The sequence below is a fragment of the Rattus norvegicus genome, chromosome 2 (genome assembly GCF_021556685.1).
Source record: "Rattus norvegicus strain SHRSP/BbbUtx chromosome 2, alternate assembly SHRSP_T2T, whole genome shotgun sequence".
Taxonomy (NCBI): domain Eukaryota; kingdom Metazoa; phylum Chordata; class Mammalia; order Rodentia; family Muridae; genus Rattus; species Rattus norvegicus.
The window spans coordinates 210,999,018-211,019,439 of NC_141535.1; the positions used below are offsets into that span (position 1 = coordinate 210,999,018).

At 40.5% G+C, this 20,422-nt stretch overlaps 1 protein-coding gene across 11 annotated transcripts in view; it reads right to left on the reverse strand.

Annotated features, from left to right (window-relative positions):
- Positions 1-20,422, reverse strand: part of LOC102553943 (uncharacterized) — a 174,592-nt gene that overhangs the window by 47,632 nt on the left and 106,538 nt on the right. The window contains exon 2 of one of the 11 annotated variants that reach the window (XR_015672500.1): positions 1,393-1,513. The exons of 9 other annotated variants lie outside the window; for them this stretch is intronic. The gene's annotated coding sequence lies outside the window, so the exon portion shown is untranslated. Of the gene's footprint in view, positions 1-1,392; positions 1,514-6,239; positions 6,457-20,422 lie in introns of those variants that run through there. One more of the 11 variants, XR_015672502.1, reaches the window with a different exon arrangement.

The window sequence follows — 20,422 nt, forward strand, 5'->3', positions numbered from 1 at the left end:
TTATTGTCAAGAATCATTTTAAAGGTGGGCTTCACTTGCTGTGGCATTCAGAAAGGGACTTCCTCTCTACTCTGTCTTTCAAAGCATACATACATTGGTCATTATGGCCAGAGGCTGTATCGAAGCTACAGTAAACCATTGTGCATAAAGAAGTGTCAGTTTCCACAGATGACCCTGCACTTAGGTAGCACAGATGGGAATAAGATAATTCATTTAACATTCATATGATGTCAAATTTCTTAAAGACCTATGGAATCTTGTATACCTAGCTATGGAGTCTAAGGTTAAAATGGGCCAATATAATCTCCAAGTCCCACAGAGAAATGAGGGAGTGCTGAACTAGATGAGACTAATCCAGAGCATTGAGGTCTCAGTGCATAAATCTGTAAAACAGGTCTCCTCTTTTATACAGAAAATGCCTTTCTGAAGAGAGCAGGTAACTCCTCCAATAACATTGTGCCTGCCTTTCACTGGACAGTCAAAATCCAGCAATAGAAAAGGCCAAGTTTGCACTTCCAAACTTGCCTTCTGCCTGATCTTAAGCAACAGCTTAAAATTAAAAATTGAAATTTTTAAAGCAACAGCAAAGTCAGCCATTTTGTTCTGATCATGAGTCACACAGGTGTTGGCAAATCTTCCACCTCTGTGGAGACACTGGTCCCAGAAGACGGCTTTCTTGACCCTTTCATTGAAATGTGGGCCCTTCTGACCTACATGAGGTTTTGAAAGATATCCATGTCTTAATTTTTCCACCTTCCTGCAAAAAGAAATGGTTTGCATGGGGTGTGTGAATTCGATGGAGTATCCCATGCATTCTTTCTGGTTTAAATAAAAAACACTGAGAGTTTTAAGAAATTGGGTAAAGGGCAGGGAAAGCTTATGTGTCTACCAAGTTCTATATTTTCCCTTGAAGTAATCAGTGCTAAGGAAAGAATGCAAGCATTAGATGTTAAATGCTATCATCAAACAGAGGCTAACTTTTAAGCGTTTAGACCTGCAAGAGAGGAGTTCAGAGGCCAGCCTGCAATAACCTTTGTCATCTTCTTGACTGCACACCCACACCTAGGATCTGTCAGGCAGCTGTTAGCACAAGTACTGTTCATGCCTTCTGTGGCTCGCTCTCAGCACTCATATGGTGGATGAGGAGCCTTTAATTAGTCATTAGCCAATTTCATTTTGGATTTGTATAATAATCTTCATTCAAAGCTGAGGAACCGAGGTCAAATTTAAAAGGTGATGTCCTCAAGTCCAGAAAGCCAGGTCATGGGATTTGAAAAAAAAAAGTCATTGAAAATTTTGAAGCTTTGTCATGTCACTGATTTCAATGACATTTCTGCAAATTTCCATTTACACTCAAGTATTCTTTCATGTGGCATAAGGGTTAGCACTTACCCACACAGGCAGAAATGACATAAGACAGGAAACCAATAGATTTAGACTCTGAACGCAGCTTAGATCCCAATTGGGGACACTGGCTTCTCTCTTAGCCTTCTGTGGTACTTCTTTGTATCATCTGCAATTTATAAATATGTGACAGAATGACTCGTTGGGTCCTCTCCAGCCCAAGCCACTTACATTCAATAGAAACTTGAGATTATCTCCCATGGTAGGAACTTACATGGTCTCATGAGACCAAAGAATATATTAAAGTCCTAACCCACCGGAGCCCGTGCTCCTAATGCTATTGGCAACAGATTCCCTTCTGGCAGAAATAAAAATGGAATCACTGTTATGGGCCCAGAGCCAATATGATTGGTGTATATATAAAAATCTCCATGTCGGAGCAGAGATTCTGTAGCTGGGAGTTCAAGAATGCCATCAAATAGTGGTACCACCAGAAGTCAGAATCAGAAAGGATTCTGAAGAATATCTTCAGAGGGAAGGTCTTGCTAACAGCTGTAGTTCAAGGTGTAAGCATTCCTGCTTTTTAACAGCAGCCCTTGGAACAGAATATACCTGGTCAAAGCTATTTTGCAGTTTTAATTAAATATAGTAAGGTAGAAAGATTATTCTTAGCTAAGAGTTCAGAAAAGATTGGTTGCTGGGCACACTTCTAAAGGCTGTTCTTGATCAGGTTATTTGAGCTGGAAAGACCTACTCTAAATTTGGGCAATGGCTGTGGAGTCCAGATAAAAGACAATCAGAAGGAAAGCCCTGCTTTTTGCCTGCTTGCCTCACAATGTGCTAGCAAGTACATGGACTCTGTTGCTGCTTCTGCCTCTGCTGCTTTCATTCTGACTTCAGAACCCAGCCTCTTCAGCCTTACAATGTTGACTGAAGACAACTGACTGTTCTACATGATTTTTTTCAGGACTTTAGGACTAGTCTAGGACTACTGAGACATTCAACATATATGAAGTATTCAATACAATACCAAAACTTCAGCTGGTGAATAAATGAGTGAATCAAATCACTTGAAACGAACAAATGCATGTAGACTCAATTGTTTACCTTCACCCTTTAAAGATGATGGTCCTCTGCTAAAAATTCCCTATACGATGCATATATGACACAACATATATCTTCCCATAGCAAGTCTTCCCTACATGCTTTGACTTTGATTAAAAAGACTGAGGCTGGCACTAAAGTGATGCCTCCACAGTTAAGAGCACTGGCAACAGATGACCCAGGTTCAGTTCGCAGAACCAACATAGTGACTCACAACTTCCTGGAACTCCAGTTATATGAAAACTGGGGCCCTTTTCTGGCCTCTGTGAGTACTGCATGACCATGGTGCACGTATGTTCGCACATAAAAACAAACAAAATAGAAGAAAAATGGTGATAGTTTTGTTAACTTGAAGAAGATGAACTCTAAATTGAGATCTGATTGCCCTGTGGTCATGTCTGCTAGATTTCTTGATTACTGATTAATGTGGGAGGGCTCATACTATTATGAGCAATATCACCCCTGAGCAGATGAACCTAGATTATATGAAAGACAGCAGAAAAAGCCAGCAGAAGCAAGCCAGCAGGCAGTGGTCCTCTCTGGCCTCTGTTACAGACCTTGCCTCAATTTTCCAATCCAGGCTTCCCTAGATAATAGACTTTAATCCGCAAGCCAAATGGACATGTTCCGTCTCCCGTTGTTTTGTGTGAGTGTTTTTTATTTTTTATTTATTCTAGTTGTATTTATTTATTCATACCTCAGCAACAAATAAGACCGAGTGAATCCTAGAAAATCCCATGTTGCTGCTGGGATTTATCCACGGTTATAAAAAAGGCTAAGGAAGGACACAAAGTAAACAAACTCTTCCTTGGGGAATGCACCCCTAACATCCCCATGTCCACCCACTGGGCACACCATTGAGCTCATAGGATGTGGCCGGATCCTTGGGGAGCAACTCTCTTCCTTTGCCTCATTCTTTGTGACTAATTTGCAGACCAGATGCTTTACACAGTAGGGCATTTCCTCTTTCAGGACTGGCCACAGATGTTCGAAGGATGATCCTTTCTAGCAGAGTACCATCTGGCATTTAGCATCTTGCTGTGGCTGATTGCCTGATAGATCACCCCAATATGAGGTGCAACAAAACACCGAAACGGAAGTGGTTCTGCCACACCAATGGTCCCAGAGAGACTGGAGACAGATTGTGTTTGAACAGAGAGGAGAAGGGGAAGAAAGGGAGTTATAGTAAAACACGATCATGAAATTGATTTTCCATGAAACCAAACCTAAACAAGTATCAAAAAAGACTACAAGGAAGCCATTTGAGAGACACAGGAAACGAAATAGGTTTGTGTTGAAAACACTCACTGTCTGGGGTGGTTGTTCCTAAAAAACATCAAATGTACCCTTACAGATTCCAAATATACCCTACAGGTTGGGGGAAGGGGAGCCCCCAAGGCAAAGTACGTGTTTTTCAATAAAACCACATACATGGGATATGACACTGGGATAGAGATGTAACCGTGGACAAAATACTTAATACTTACATTGAGGATTACACCTGTAAAAATCGGGTTCATCACAATAATCACAGTTTTCTGAATACGTAGCAGAGGGTCTGGTACAGAATCACATTTTAAACGGGGAGCCTATTTGATGGATGACCATGTGGCGACACATGACACTAAATGTTTTGCTGACATTGCTAACTGCAATGCAGTCAAGGTGGCTCTGCATACAGAATTCTTGGGTTCCTACCACAGCTCTGCTACTCTCTCTCTACGTAAACTTGGTGACGTTACTAACCATCTGTATGCCTTGTCTTCCTCATTTTCATAGACCTTGGCCAGAATTATGCAAGTGTATGTGTTTGCTGAACTCATTAACAGAGATTGGTACGTGACAACCAAGGATTCTTTGTCCCTAGAACTTTCTATCAATGTGGGGCTTGGTATATAGGAGCAAAGGAATGTTTGACATCATGACACCAAGACATGAGTGGGGAAAGAAAAACCATTCAAACGTGAGCCCAGCGTAAGAATTATCCATGATAGGGGCGTGCAGTTTCAACAAGGCTGGGGAAAAGTGATGTTCTTTAGACCATTATTGTAAGTCTTCTCATTCTTACGGTGTTCAAAATAGTGCTGAGCTCATTGACTTGTCATTAGCAATCAGTACATGAGAAATGTTACAAGCCTGTGCTATAGTTGTTTGCCAAAAAAACACTCAAGAAACTGATCAGAAAATGCTCGTTTCTTAAGGACATCCTATCGTGTAAAGTCCTTTATGTCCTAGTGTTATATATTGCTTTTCCTGGGAGAAGATGACACAGTGTCTCTTAACCCCAGGTAGGGAGCTAACAACAGACCCAAATAAAAATCTCAAATCCAAAGTCCAAGTCAGTGAACCAACGGGTTTTATTAGAATTACTCATAGGAGTATGGGTGAAAGGCAGGGCCCATAAAGCTCACCCCAACCCAGGTAACTAGTGAAGCTGGAACCCTGCAGCTCTCTGTACAAATTTCAAATAGCTGGGCAAGTCAGTCTACTCCAGGTAACTGGGCCATTCACTTATCAAAGCTCTTTCCCCAGCAGTTGTTTACTGGTTCTATAAGGAAAGAACCTTATGAACCTTCTAAGATTCAGCTTTTCCAAACATTTGAAGTTTATTTCCTAAGCCTCATGTGTCTCCATGCAGGATGAAATGTCTCAACTCAGAAGAAATTGCTACCCAACACACAGGTGGGAAAGAACAGAACCAATCTCTCTTTACAGGTTGTCAGAATCCTTTCCAATGTTGATGGAGTTCAGATGGAGTTGAGAACTTGAGTTGTTTGAAAGTAGGAGAGTGTGGGATGGGTGCAACCCTGACTAACACAGAGCATGTGGGCATCAGTGGGATGGTTCCCATGGCAACATGGAGATGCATTGGCTAACAGTAAGAGAGATTGGGGGAGCTACAAACAAAAGTGAAAGGGAAGGATGCCTGTTTTACCCATGGGCAGTAGAACAAGATACATAGAAGGAAGAAAGACCTTTTTGACAGAACCCATAAAATAAGCAATGAGCAAAAACAGAGGGGACAATTGCCTCAGAATAAAATTCCTTTCTTCTCAGTTCCCTTTTGTGAATGGTCCAATAATATTTTCTTGCATATGTGAGGACCAGTTTCTGATTCTGTATTATATGTATTCTCTTGATCAGAGAAGCAGTGGCCATGGAATGTGGCTCAGACCAGTACGTAGATTAATAAAGATACTATGAATAAAAAGGTCCTAAGGTAAATGAAATTTTAACCCAGAAAAAAACAATTTAACACTTGACTCATCACAAGGTAAATGTTATCAGCAGAGACCGTGGAATGCAGTACTCCATGTCCCATACAATGTATAGCAATGAAAACAACGATCATTTTAAGTACTTTTACCATCAATTATGTGTGTGGATATGTTCATGTGACTACCATGCCTGTGGGGGCCAGAAGAAGGCATCAGAAACCCTAAAGCTGGAGTTAAGTTGTTTGTAACCAAACTCAGTTCCTCTGGAAGAGCATGGAAATACTCTTGGCCTCTGGAGTCAACTCTCCAGGCTCCATGATAGTGTAAACAATCGCACATGCCTTATGTTAATCAAGATAACAAACTGTGACACCTCTAAAAGAAACCAGTCTTTGTGGGGGCATAGAAATTGTCCCAGGCAGGCTATCTTCCTGAGAAGAAAACAAATATATGAATAGCTATGGCAACTCTGAGGTAAGGTTAACATATAGAGCTCCCAGTAACATTGAAGGTTCAAATAAACAATGAATAAATTTCAGTGTCTTTCTCATGCAAAAATCGGTGCATACTTACACTAAGCATACTCTTTGTAAAAATCTGATGTGCAAATTTAACGAGACGTCTTTTATTTTAAACCTGGAAACTTGGCTGCAAGGGCTTAAGAGAAAGCTCAAAGAACGTGAGAGGTACCCAAAGGTGAGGCTTCATTAACTGCACAGCACATCTGTCCCGGAACAGGTGCTGTGACTTGGCACATTTCACAGCTGCAGACACAGAGGCCACACCTCACCTAGAGACAGAAGCAGGAAATCATACATTTGAAATAAGTTTGAATTATTGTAAGATTTACAGGCATTTGTACAGGGGGGAGAGAGAGAGAGAGAGAGAGAGAGAGAGAGAGAGAGAGAGAGAGAGAGAGAGAGAGAGAGAGAACAGAAGGACATAGAATTCTCCTGCCTAAACAATAGCAACGGAAACTGCTAATGCCTGGTGTCATATAAGGGAATTGAGAGGGACTTTAGAATTTTGCTGTCTAGATCTACTGCTTGAATTCCCTCAAGCCATTAGCTATATGTGTTAGCTATGTTATGGAAAAGCTGGAAAAGCTTAGCCCCATAGGTAAGTGTGCAGAAGAAATTTCTGTTGCCATGTTGTTGCTTAACCCAAGTTAAGTGAAAAGTTAGGTGAAATCTGCCTTTGAGGCACATGCCTATTGGCCTCATAGGAACTCGGCATCATCGTTACTAAGGGCCCTTTCCTTTTCCAAGGTCACTGTTGGGTGGAAATGGCTTAAGGGATGAGATCTGCTACAATCCAGTCTGTCCCAGATATCTCTAACATCCCAGTTTCTCAAGCCACCACTTGTACCCACATAAACGACGTTTGTTCCTTCTGTGCCTTTCATAGGATACCATGACAAGACTAAAAACCCATTTTTAGAGTTAAACTGTCTTTTGGTGTGTCTTCTGTCCGGAAACTCAGCCAGGGTGCTACCATTGTGACTCAAAAAAGACCTATGTCATCTCTAGTCCTGGGATAGCACAGATCTTCCCATTTCTCGATCATTTCCCCTTCTTCTAGTAACAAAATATAGAGATGGAAAAGGAATCCATCAAAAGAAAGAGATATATTAAAATTTTAATGTGGTAAATAATGTATATCACTGGAAATCTGTCTTGTTAGAAAAATCCTTTAAACTTAAAAGCAAGTCAGCAAACCATTCCTTTTCAGATCAATTTTGAGAGTTTTCCAAGCCAAATCCCTGTATGTTTCAGTCATCTCAGTTGACCACTAAGGAGGGACTTCAACTATATACTATAATAAGTCAACACTGAGAGCACTTTAGTAAAACAGGTGGTGAGGCTGCCCCAGTGCTGGAGAAGCAAGAGTCTTGGTTAGTTGTTGACGGCTGTCTTGTGGAAGACATGGTCCCATGGACATTGTCTCATACTCTGGACCAACCCATCTTGCAAATTAAAATCCTTCCAAGGTTTAAAGTCCTGTGGCTTGTCCCTTCTCCAGATCAAACAGCACAAGTTGCTTCAGTCATCTCTCATGACTCAACTATAAGTTCTCTCACAAAAGGATTTTCTTTCTTATGAGTAAAAAAAAAATCACGTTTTTAACCTCCTTATAGCGTAGAACCCAAAAGTGATGCCCCAAGTGTGCTTATCTCTGGGAAGAAAATGGTGACCTATTTGCCTTCATCTCCAAAGACCATTCAACCCAATACAATTGAGCAGTAGAAAAACTGTCGTAAGGAACAACAGGGTCATGTGGTTTAGAGGGAAATGGATGCAGTTGGAGACAACTGTCCGTGAGTTGAGACAATCTTAAAAACAAATGATAATTTCTACCATTCAAGGAATATGTTTGCCTATTTGCAATTTGTAAAGGGCAATTTTGGTTTGTTTTTTAATTAATTGTGCACTTGCCCATTTGTATGCAGCTCTATGTGGTGCATACTTGCCTGTATGCATGGGTGGAGGTCATTAGTCATACAGGTATTTGTTACACAAGCATGAGACATGATGACAGATCAATAAGAAGCACAGCCTCAAAAAGTAAAGGACATCATCTGCGTCCACTGATGATCTCCATACATGCACACATACAAATATGCATACATAGCTTCAGAAAAGCAAGTGGAAGCACACACACACACACACACACACACACACATGCACACACACACACACAAAACTAAAGAACAAAATTGTTGTTTACAAATTACAATTAGGAAAATATGGATAGGTAGGTAGATAGATAGATAGATAGATAGATAGATAGATAGATAGGTATTGGGCTTTCTTAAAAAATAAAAACTCTACTCAACCTATTTGAGGTAGGCTGTAAATGGCTGCTGCTCTGTTCTATTAGGCTCCTTTACTCTTGGCTGTGGCTAGAAAAGAATTCGAGGTAAAGGGGCCTGTGGGAGTGTCTACCATTTACCCTCATGTTTTCATAAATGGAAGCAGTCAGGCAAAGAACACAGCTGTCACCATTTCTCCTAAACTGCATGAAGGGTGGGCACCATTTGAGCTGGGGCCAACCTGACAGGCAGGTTGCCTCACAGAGCAGATCTAAATTTTGAACTGTTCCAGCAGGTTCAATAGCTTGCATATGTATAAAAAGGGATCTGAGTTCACTCGTGTGGTATGTGCCTTGGCTTTTGATCAATCCTAAAAACTAACCCACAGGATGCCCACTGTCCCCCAATATTTGAAATGGTCACTGATCAAATGGAAATTGCAGCAGACGAGAGAGGATGACAGATTCACCTGGACTGGGAATCTGAAAAGGTTTGTTTAATCTCCCTCCCCTGTGCATCTTCGCATTGCAGATTCCAGTTGGAGTGGAACTGCCTGCTTGCTCAGAGGGAAAGTTGTCCGTGTAATGTGTCTTGGCCAATTGGAAATTGGCAGCACTCATGTTCTCATGAGAACAACTTCTTGCCAAGCTTCTAGGACATTTCCCAAGACCTAGGAGATTGCCCAGTTGGATACCGTCTCACTAAGCACACAACTTTTCATTGCATGGGCCAGACTTTTCAGAAACTCGGAATTGTTAGCAAGGAGAAACGACAACAAAGCTTCACTCTTGCCCACTCTGATTATTCTAAATGTCACCCACACAGTCCCCTTAAAGGACTGAGAAAGAACAGAAATTCCCTGCAAGGTACAGCTAATTAGGAGAGACAGCAAAATTTAGAGGAAAAAACAAAACAGATAAAGGCGCTTTTTACAGATTAAGCAAAAATCCAATTGTGGTCTTTACAAGAACTTAACCTTTGTCTCAGGACCAGTTCTAACGTCATTTGGCTTATCCAAAGAATTCTATTTATCCTGGGCACAGAAGAAAAGGTCAAGAGCTAGATTCCAAGGTTTTTGAAGAGAAAGATATGTCTCTAAATTACTACATGAATTCAACCTTTTGGAAGAAACATTTCGTATTCGTTAAGAACCTTTTTCTAGGGGTTGGGGGCAGACTTCTAAATATTTGGTTGGTATTGCATGGTGGAAATTATGTGAGTGGCCATTTCACTTGAACCCTTTTAAAATTATGGTGTTTGTTCATGTGTAATTAAAAAAACATGCTTGGAAAATATTCTACAGTCTGAGATGGGGTCATTAGATAGACTAGACTAATTATCATTTTACAAATGTAATTGAAAATTAAATAAAGTATCAAAAACAAATCCGATCACAGCTGTTTGGGAGAGTTTACTGCCTAAAACTTCACTTATCGCCACATAATATAATTAAGCAATTAACCAATGACAGCTGAGTGATGACTGTCACCGTCAAAAGATGAAGTCTTCAACTCTGAGAACAGTCACTGGCAGTTCACAATAAACCAATAAAAGTCTTGAGCCTAGCATTCTGGTCATCCTGAAGGTTGGGGCATTTCCTGACACCTGTCATAGCTTTTAGACATCTGGAAACGAGACCCAGGATCAATGTATGAATCCATTAGGCACTACTGCCATAGCATCAGAGACCAGAGCATCCTGCAAGTCGATGAAAAATGGTCTGATATATTTATTAATTCCTAGACCAAAAACTGCTTTTCATTATATACTACTGGTGTATTCACTTTAATATTGAGGTCATTGTAAACTACGATAGTTACTTTAGCTTTTAATGGAGGACAAATTCTGCGAAAGAAGACAACTAAGACCCATGACTTCAGTATGTAGCTTTATCTAGATCCTTTCCATACCAAATACAAGAAAGAAAAGACCTATTTTGCCAATCAGGTGGCAGTGGAATCCTCAATGCATAAAAATCAACAGTGCTGTGCTCTTCACTGCTGTGATGGGTAATCTTAAGTGTCAACTTGGGGTGGGGAGGATTGAGAGATACCTGGAAGATCAGTACAGATGTGGTAGCATCTCCAGAGATGACTGGGTGTAACTCTGTCAATGGTTTAGTCCATTGAATGATTCAAAACTAGAACAGACTATTGAGACGTATAACAGTGGAAGATGGGGAAAATGTGGGGGAAAAGTTCACTAGGAAACATCATTCTGCTTTTTTTGCCTTGCTGCTTTGGGATGTCAGGGGGCCAACGTGTGTCTCAGGAAAGGTGAGAATGCAGGGACATTGGGCTTTATTTCATCCTAGTCATTGAGGTGTAGGGCTGCCAAAGTGCCGCCCAGGGAAGGCAAAACAGTCTGAGAGAGAAGTCCCACTCCGTGTTTCTCCAGGTGAGAAATGGTGGGGGTTAGGACAGATGTTGTGATTATCAAACTCCTGAGTACCCAGGCACTGCTGGGGACCTCAAAGAGTTGAGAACTATGGTTCCCATCCTTCTGTGTACCCAGATGTTGCTGGTCACCTTGAGGAGTATGGAATTGGAAGTCTGCTGACCCGAGATAAGCCTGGGATGGGGTAGAATCCAGCTTAGCTTGGAGTGGGTGCCAAAGTATGGAGGAGCTAGAGGAGAGGCCTTCTACAGGAAGCTGAGGTGTGGCTCTGTATGACAAAGCCCATCCATCCACCCTCAATGCTCGCTGCAGTCCTTGATGAAAGAGACAGTTCTTGTGTGTCCAAACTGTTTTATTCATGGAGAACGAAGTTGCATATGTCTTACTCAGGGTGAATAAAGGATCAAATACCCTTTGCAGGAAGTAATACCTAGGAAGGGAAACTCAGGGTGTATCTCCTATCAGCATGGAGAATTCTAGGTTTTTATGTTACATGACCAGTTGTCATGGTCTTCTTAATGGGGTGTCCTGGTCACATGCTTCAGGACAGAAACCTAGTCAAGAGCTAATTCGAACTCCTGCCATTCTCCATTATGAGATTTATCGGGGTTCTGAACTTGCTACACACAACCTTATCAGATTTTCTGTGTGGTAGAACAGTCCACCACCCCACAAGGGAATATATGAACAGTATGGCGAGGCATTACCTGTTACTACTTTTTGCATCCAGTCACCATGAGGCACACAGTTCTTTGCTGTCTCCCTTCCTGCTGCGGTGATGATTTGCTTCGCCATGGTGACAGGGCCAAAGACCTATGAACTGAACCCTCTACACTACAGAATCTACAACCATGATCTCAAATCAATCTTCACCCTTTGTGTGGAGGTAAACCATGAGAGGAAGCCTGATAAGGTTGAGCTAGGGCTTGAAGCCCTGGGAACCCACCCCAGCACCAGGCCCCTATCACATAGCCCCAACCTCCCAGAGAAAGAATTGTGGCCATCAGTCACATAGGGGAAGCCCCTCCACATGTAGAGGAGGCATCCCTAACACCTCAGAACACGCCAATAGGAAGCACCTGCTGTCAGACCCCAATGCACCCCCAAAACAGTGTATAAGATCCCATCCAGAATGCAAAAAAGGTGTGAGCATTGCTCCATCATCTGAGAGTATCTGTCACCTACGAGCTGTAATGCAGCAGGGAAAGAGAACGCCCTCTTGAAGCTATCACCACCAAGAGCTCCCCTACACTCGGCCCACTAGTCAGCCCTCCATCAGCTCAGTTCGGCTCTGCTCAGCTCAGCTCAACTCAGCACAGCCAGTGCAGCCTCTCAGAGCAACAGTGGCTGCCAGGGCAGCTTCACCAGAGAGAGCAGCAGCAATAGCAAGAGCTGAGGTGGTAGAGGAACTTCCCCCTCCCTCTTCGTGCCCTTTCCTCTTCGCTTGAACCATCCTACCAGCTGGGCCAGAGATCTCCACAGATAGCCTCTGGTACACAGACAGGCAACCCCTTGAATCTGTTTCTCTCGGGTGTTTGTCACAACAATAGAAAACTATCCATCATAACCACTCTTTTCCTGAGTCAGGCACGGTACATGGCTCGTAACGAACATTCAATATTTGAGAATGCATAAATGATTCTAAGGCATGGTATGGAAGCTACTAGAAATCAGTAAGGACGTGTGCACCCATTGAGCAGCTCTTTGACCATTTTTATAACAAATACTAGCTGTTCTGATTCCTCAATGATGTGTTTACTTGAGTGTCATCTCTTTCAAGTCTTGCTGTGACTGAAGATAAACCTACAAGTAAGTATCCTGGGTAGTGAACATGAGAGGCTCATGGTTCCTCATTTACCAGCCCTAAAACTTTTGGAGAAAGTCTTTTTTTAAACATCAGTGTAAATGGAATGGGAATCTACTTGTATATTAAGTGTAATATGTGTTACCTGTTAAACACAATGACTGCTATATGACTATGTCTTAGAGAAATAACGTTTTGTTGTGCCAACTCTCTATAAACATACTTGATATTGCCTTTCACCGATGCTCAACTAAGACCCAACTAAATTAAAGAGTGAAGATGAATAGAAGGTTGGACAGCTGTTTGGTGACTCAGTAGACAGTTGATTTTCCTAACATTGGAAAAATACAGGAATGGAAATGAAATATGGTTTGTGATTGGTAGAAGTTTGGTAGAAGAGCTGTCCGGGATGATAAGCTGGGAGACAAGGGGAGGTTGTAAGAAAACCAAGATGGCTGCAAAAGCAACCATGCTAGGTCTTTATCAAACATATCCACAGGCAGATGGATCCTCAGTGCTTCTGTCCAGGTAGCATCACCGAGATGGACGCTAAATCTCTCACAAGAAATTTGTATAGTTATATGGATACCCTAGAAGGGATAGTACACATTCTGCCTAAGTCACATCTTGACAAGATAGATGCGATCTTTCTAATGAGATAATATACAATTTAAAACATACGCATGTTAAATTGTAAAATTTTCTTTTAACTCTTTTGAATTGTAGTTGATCAAAGACAACTGAAATTACAAAAAGTCAAATTACAGACAAGAAAGAATTATGAGGGGCAGGGAAGATAGTCCAGTCAGTAAAGTGCTTTGTAATTTCTTACTATGAAATTTTGCTGGAACTTTTCTTAAACAGTTGTTGGATGGAGAATGTTCTCCAACACTAAGGGATTTGCATTACATGCAGGTGTTTCAGAACACTGCTGTATAAATGCCCTGGAACATTTAAATTAACACAATGCCATACAGTGTCTATCAGTCCCCTGCCTCGCATGTTCTTGTACCATCCTCTCTTTAAACAGGTGCTATTTATACTCATGATATAATAAGCAAATGGAATAATGTGATAAGTCATGCCTTGCTGAATTTTAAATTCTCTGCTTAATGTATGAAATTAAGGGAAATTTATTCATTTTAGAAATGGTGTTACAGTTATTATGTGGCCATTTGACCCTTTAAATTAAACTAATTAAGTGTAACTATCTGCATTATTATTTCTATGATGGATGGATGATTGGATTTTATCAGTTTCTTCCCTAGCAGTCAAATCATACATGTACCTATTCACTGGACATCATGGTTTTTCTTTTGCACATTCTGTGGTTTTTCTCATGTGCTAATAGTGGCAATCTCTCGCCAAAAGATGGGAAAATTGTCGTCATTAACTCAGCAATATTTCTACTTTGGAAAATTTATAAATTGTATTTCTTTCTTTTTTTAAAAACTCATTTAAGCCTTTTAACTTAGATGAATTGGGCTTAGTCTAGTCATTTCCTTGAGTCCTCACAGTAAAGACTTTAAACCTTCAGGCTGGAGATATTGTTCAGCAATTAAGAGCACAGGTTGCCCTTTCACAAGACCTGATTTCAAATCCCAACATCCACATGGTAACTCTTATCTGTTTGTAACTCCATTCCCAGGGGATCTGATGCCCTCTTCTGGCTTCTAAGAGCAGTAGGCACGTGTGTGGTGTGCAAACATATATCATATGCAAGAAACATCCATACACACAGCTTTTTTTTCCAAAATAAAGGTGTGAACCACTACATCTCATAATTGTTCTAAATTTAGTTTCTAAGACTGCGTATCTTAGAAGCACAATCTTCCCATGTCTGTCGCTCTATTTTTAAATAGGGAATTCCAATTCTTTGCTAATATCTAACCAAGTTACCCTAATTGATATTGTCCCTTCAAAGACACATAGAGAATTCCAGAAATTTGAGATATTGGACACCAGCAGTAGTAGTCATGTCAGAATATTCCGTTTACTTTCCCTACTTCTTTAATTCCATCTGACCTCTTCCAAATGTCAATCTCTGTGAATCCTCCCATTCACCCTGCTCCAGATTTTCTCCCACTCATGTTCATAGCCAACCCTTCTCTTAGTTTATCCCTTGCTCTAAGCAACTTCCGTGAGGCTCTCAGCTCTATGATGGGTTTGGAATAGCATATTATGTTTAAGATAATCTCCTACTCTGATTATGCACTGTCTCCATTATGAACCTTCTGAAGGCCCATTTCCATGGGGGGTCTCCTTATGTTAATTTCCCTGCTAGGCATATTCTCCGGTCTCATTCCTAGGACTGTGTCCTGGCCAAATCTGAGTGTCAGCACTTTCAAGCAGATATGCCATTTCCATTTCTTCTAAAGCACTGGGTCTCACTCTCAAAATAATGTCTTCCATCAAAATAATATCCCTTAACTGGATGTCAGAGCCTATGGCCCAAGCCAGGGGCCTGATCTGCCAAGTCAGCTTCAATTGTTCCTTCCGGTAAATTTCTTTCCAAGTTTTCTAGAAGTTCTAGGGCTAAAAGCCCCCAGAAGGTGAAAAAGAAAGAGAGATATTTCTTCTAATAAAAGGATGAGAAAAGCCAATGTACATTCGTCCTGTGGGTCATCTTGTGCTAGCAGCGAAAAGAGCTGACTATTCTTAAGATTGAGAAATGAAAAGAAGGGTGATTTAATAAAAAGTTCTGAGGCTTTGCTGGTCTTATCTCCCATCACTTTCATTTTTAGAGATATTTTTAAGGGAATTCACACAACGGTAACAATCTGTCATCAGCTTGGTCCTCTGAAAACTCAAGTTATCCCAAAGTTTTTGCTGAGGCTTCTTCAATAAGAGGAGTCGAGACTTCGAATAAACAGGCCAGTCACTCTGCGCACCATGTACAAAGCTGGATGCAGTATTTTCGTCTGATTTAATGTATGTACATGCACACAGATTGGTCTCAACCTCGTTTTCATTCCATTTACATTCAGAAAGAAAAAGGTCTCCATATTTCCAGGGGTTGTCTATAGTATTCTGTTTTTATGGAAACATTAGAGAGAACAGCCAATTACGCAAGACTCCATTTCGTTTTGATTGCCTTAAAATACATCTGCTGGGGTTTTACAGGCCTGTACTAAAGAAAGAAAAATACTTACCACCTAATTCCGGATATCTTGTAACTTAGGAACCACTAGACATAAAATCATTGAGTCTCCAGGGCAAGAAAGAGCCTAACGTGGAAACAAGGAAATCAAGTTGATCGATGACGAAGAACGAAAATGAGAACTTTTACTCCTAAAAAGGCTTTTCTTTTTTTTAACTTTTACAATATTTGCCCTTCTTATTTATTTGATTTTGCTGTGTGCCTATGTGGTCAGAATCTATCTTGTGGCTTTCTTAACCCAAGTACAGTTAAGATACATTATTTACCAAGCAACGGTAGAAACGTGATTTTAAAAAAAATTAAAACAATTACATTGTTCACTGGAACAAAAGTCACAAACTCATATGCCTTCCAGAGCCAAACAGATAGCCTGTTACCTTGTGTGGCTCCGAGGCATCATTCATTCCTGCCACATTCCTCACCATGGTAGATGGGGAATAATAAATACACAAGGCTAGGAATGCCAGGGGCAGTATGCAAGGAAAGCCAGTGTGCAAAGTGACCCTGCACAAAATAATAAGTAACCGTGGGCCGCTCATCAAACTGGAGGGCACAGGACTCTGCCAACAGAGCAGATTCATGTCTGCATGGGCATTTTGCACAGCAGTTCATACTGCTTATGACTAACCTCTCAGAGGAGAAGAGGCAATCTGTCTATGGATAGCTAAATTGTGTCTCCTGGGCACGGTATATGGCTAAGTTGCTATAGTGTTTGTCTAATGTGCAGGAAGCTCAGGGATCAATCCCCAGTACCACATAAACTGACTAGGCATAGTGGCACAAGCCTATGATCCAAACACTTGGGAGACGGAGGTAAGGAGAATCAGAAGTTCTAGGTCATCCTTGACTACACAGTAGGTTTAAGGCTAGCCTGGGCTAAATAAGATTGATCTTGAAAAACACAAAATAAGAACTGTCTTTTGTGTTATTAAATTATTATATCCCCCATCACTCATTTATAAGATCTTTTCTTTTTTTCTCAAAGACCCGATTTTAAGAAAAACTTTTAAATGAAAAGATAGTGAAGCAGCAAAGCCCATTCCACACGCAAAGCAGTTGAATTGTTCCATTGTCTGTTATGATAAGAATGTATAACAAATCTCTGTTTCCACAGTAACGTATAATTTTTAGATCCAAATGTACTGTTTATTTAGCAAAAGGCATCCACTACAGCTTTGCATCTCCGCCTGTCTGTTCCTGCCATGAAACTGTTCTTTGAAATGCAAGCAAGCCCAGCACATGAACAGGCACGCTACAAGATGACATGGCCCTTCAGAACAAAAGCTTAGAGCCTAGAGAAGTAGCATTATGTAAGGCAGAGGACAACGGCAAAAGTCCTGAGGAACTGCGGTACACAGTTGGTTAAATCTGTCGTGATAGGACAAAGAAGTGCCAGAGATTTCAGAATAAAGAACAGCATTGAAAGCGGTCCTTAAAGCCAGTCATAGTTACACGTGCCTCTAGCAGCAGCAGCGGGAGGTAGAGATAGGGAGGTCTCTCTAGCCCAAGAGAGCCTTGGCCAGCCAGCATGGCTGAAAGGGTGAGTGAGCTTCTGGTTCAGTGAAAGAGCCTGTCTCAAGGGATGATGATGGAGAGTGACAGAGGAAGACGCCTCCCTCCTCTGCTCTCCACATGCAAGGCACATAACACTGATGTGTGCCTGTGTGCACACATCTCTCTCTCTCTCTCTCTCTCTCTCTCTCTCTCTCTCTCTCTCTCTCTCTCACACACACACACACACACACACACAAGATGTACCTGAACAAAGTAACATGAGACAAAAAAAATTATATTGCATTAAATTAGTGAAGACACTAATGTAACAAAAGCTAATAACATAAACCAAAACAGATAGACTCTTAGCCTCCTTGAGCTTCTCTAGGTAACCTCCATAGATCATGTCTTTCCTCTACCCTAAATCTTACAAAAGCTCCACTCTCTCATAGGAGAGCTCAGCTCCCCACAATAGCTGTCTAAGCTTTCATTCTGTCAGTTTCAACAAGGGGTAGCCCCTTGGTTCCCAATAGTTCCTGTCTACAGGTTCTGGGTTTATCATCCCATCTTAGAGCTTTTCTACCCCTGGAGACCCAAGAGACTCCTTCCCATTCTCATGCCTTCTCTTACGTGTCCTCCTCCCACTCTACCTAGAAATATATATAATTATATATTACATATATTTAGTGTATATACTATACATTAGTATATACACTAAAATATAAAATACCATGTAATATATATAATATATATTAGTAGTATAGTATATATACTAATGTATATAATGTGTATGTATGTGTATAGTATACTATACTATACTCTCACTATAATCTTACTATCCCTGTCTCCTTTTATTCTACTTAAACGATATCCCTATCATACATATGTTATGTAGTAATCTTGCTTAATCTCAGCTCCTTCTGTTACATAAGTTCTAGGAGATAGAGATGTCTATGGATTCTGTCCACTTCCACGACTGAATAAAGACGATACACAAGCTACTGTAAACACCGAGTCAATACAGAATATACTGCAGATAGGTGAGCTGTACAAAGCGTACAAAGCAGCCAAACTTCAGTCGGTGTGCACACTGGATCTTTGGGGTGCAAAGATTACTCTGCCTTACAGGGACAATCTCTGAAAACTCCCAGAGCCACACTCAAAACCGTGATCATTCCATCTCGGTTTAGCCTGACATGGTCTCATCAGGATACCCTGGCAGTGTGGTAAAAAGCAAAGCTGTTGGGTGTAAAACATTCCTCAGTCAAAAGTCTGGGTCTGAGATTTAATGTGAGTTTCAGGTTTCAAATGAAGGCTAAAATTGAAATGTTTATGAGTTGTATAGATTAGTAATAATTATTAATTCTATATAAAGAATAGAGTAGAGATCGGGTGCTTATAGAAGATTAATCCCTTTGTTTTAATAATTAATGAGAAAAGACAAAGCACCTCCAGTCTCCTAAACCAATCTGCTTATATTTACATAACTTATCTACCACCCCACTTGCCAATGCTGTAAGTTCAAACTAACAAACCCTGGACTGATGGGCTCAGGAACAGAATGGCCAACTCATTTGCATCATTCCTCCCTTCAGGATCCAGGATTTTCAATTCTGCCCTTATATTTTTTCATTTTTCCACCAATCTCTTCAATCTGCTTCAGTTATTGCACCACTAAGAAAAAAAGTTTTTCTTTTCCTGCTGAATTAAAATTTTATTTATTTCCTATTCTTTACTTCTGTACTACTTCATAAAAATAAGCACTTTGAATTTAATTTTGAAAACAAAGACACTGAGTGATCTCATATGCTCCTTCGAATTGTCCATAATATTTTTACAATAGGCAAGATGGACCATTTCAATGACTCTCAAATGTTTTAATCTCAAGGTCTCGTTCCATTATTCAAATGCATTTAAGAGTCTCAAAATGATTTCATGGATATGGGTTGTTTTGATAAGTATTAAATACATACAAATCACAACAAAACTCTTAAGCACAAGCACACCCAAGGACACATTCCACTACCTGTGGGAGTGATGACATCATCATATGTTGTATATAATCTGAAAACTTCTTCAGTGTAAGAGGAGGGTTTAGAGAGGAAATGGCATTCTGAATAAATGAATAGCAGGCATTACAGAGAAGATAACTCTCAAATATCAAATGTCTCCCAAAGGCCTGAGGAACACTTTGGGGTTACTGAACCGCATTTTGAGAAACACTTACCTAATCTTTACTTGATTAAAAAAAATTATTTGAAATGTAAATGTAAATAAAAATGTTGTCCAATAAAAAATATTAACAAATTCTTCTATTTTTGAGAGTTTTTCTTTTTTTGTATGTTTGGGGGTTTTTTTCCTCACATACAAAGTCCTCTGTAGCCTGGCTATGTCTGTTTTATCTCTTATCCTGCAGCTGTACACAAAGAGAGAGAGAAAGAGAGAGAGAGAGAGAGAGAGAGAGAGAGAGAGAGAGAAATGAAAAATATATCTAGGTAACTCTCAGACCCAGAAGTATATATGTCCCAACCACTCATACTTCATTTCTTAGAAAGGGACACATGGTGCTAATTCAGTGTAAAAGAAGCTGGTAACGTTGCCTACCATACTCACCCACTTTAAAATTTCTGAGAAAATTTCTAAATGCAATATTTGAAATCAAAACATTTGAGTTCCACTTGGTCCATAGGGAAGAACCTAGTACTGTGTGGTTCTGTCAGGCAGTGGGTAGAAGAGAAATGGCAGACAAGTCAAGACCCAGAAAGTTCATTTGGAAGAAGATAGGAGTGGAGAGGGGCTACCCTCTTAACAAGGTTTTTATCTCCTAGAGCTTTTCTGATCTAATGATCCAGAAGTTCATTTATAGTCTCAGTTTTCCTAAAAGTCTTACACATTATATATCATTTTTATACTAATGTTTAGGTAGGGAAAAATAAGAAAAGGCAAGATTAGTCAACTTGGCACAACCTGGAACTACCTGGAAAGATAAACTAGAAAAAACTAGTCCAGTATGGGCAATGCCATTCCCTAGGCAGGGGCTCCTTAACTATGTAAAAGTAAAATATCAGCTGAGCAACAAGCAAGGCAGC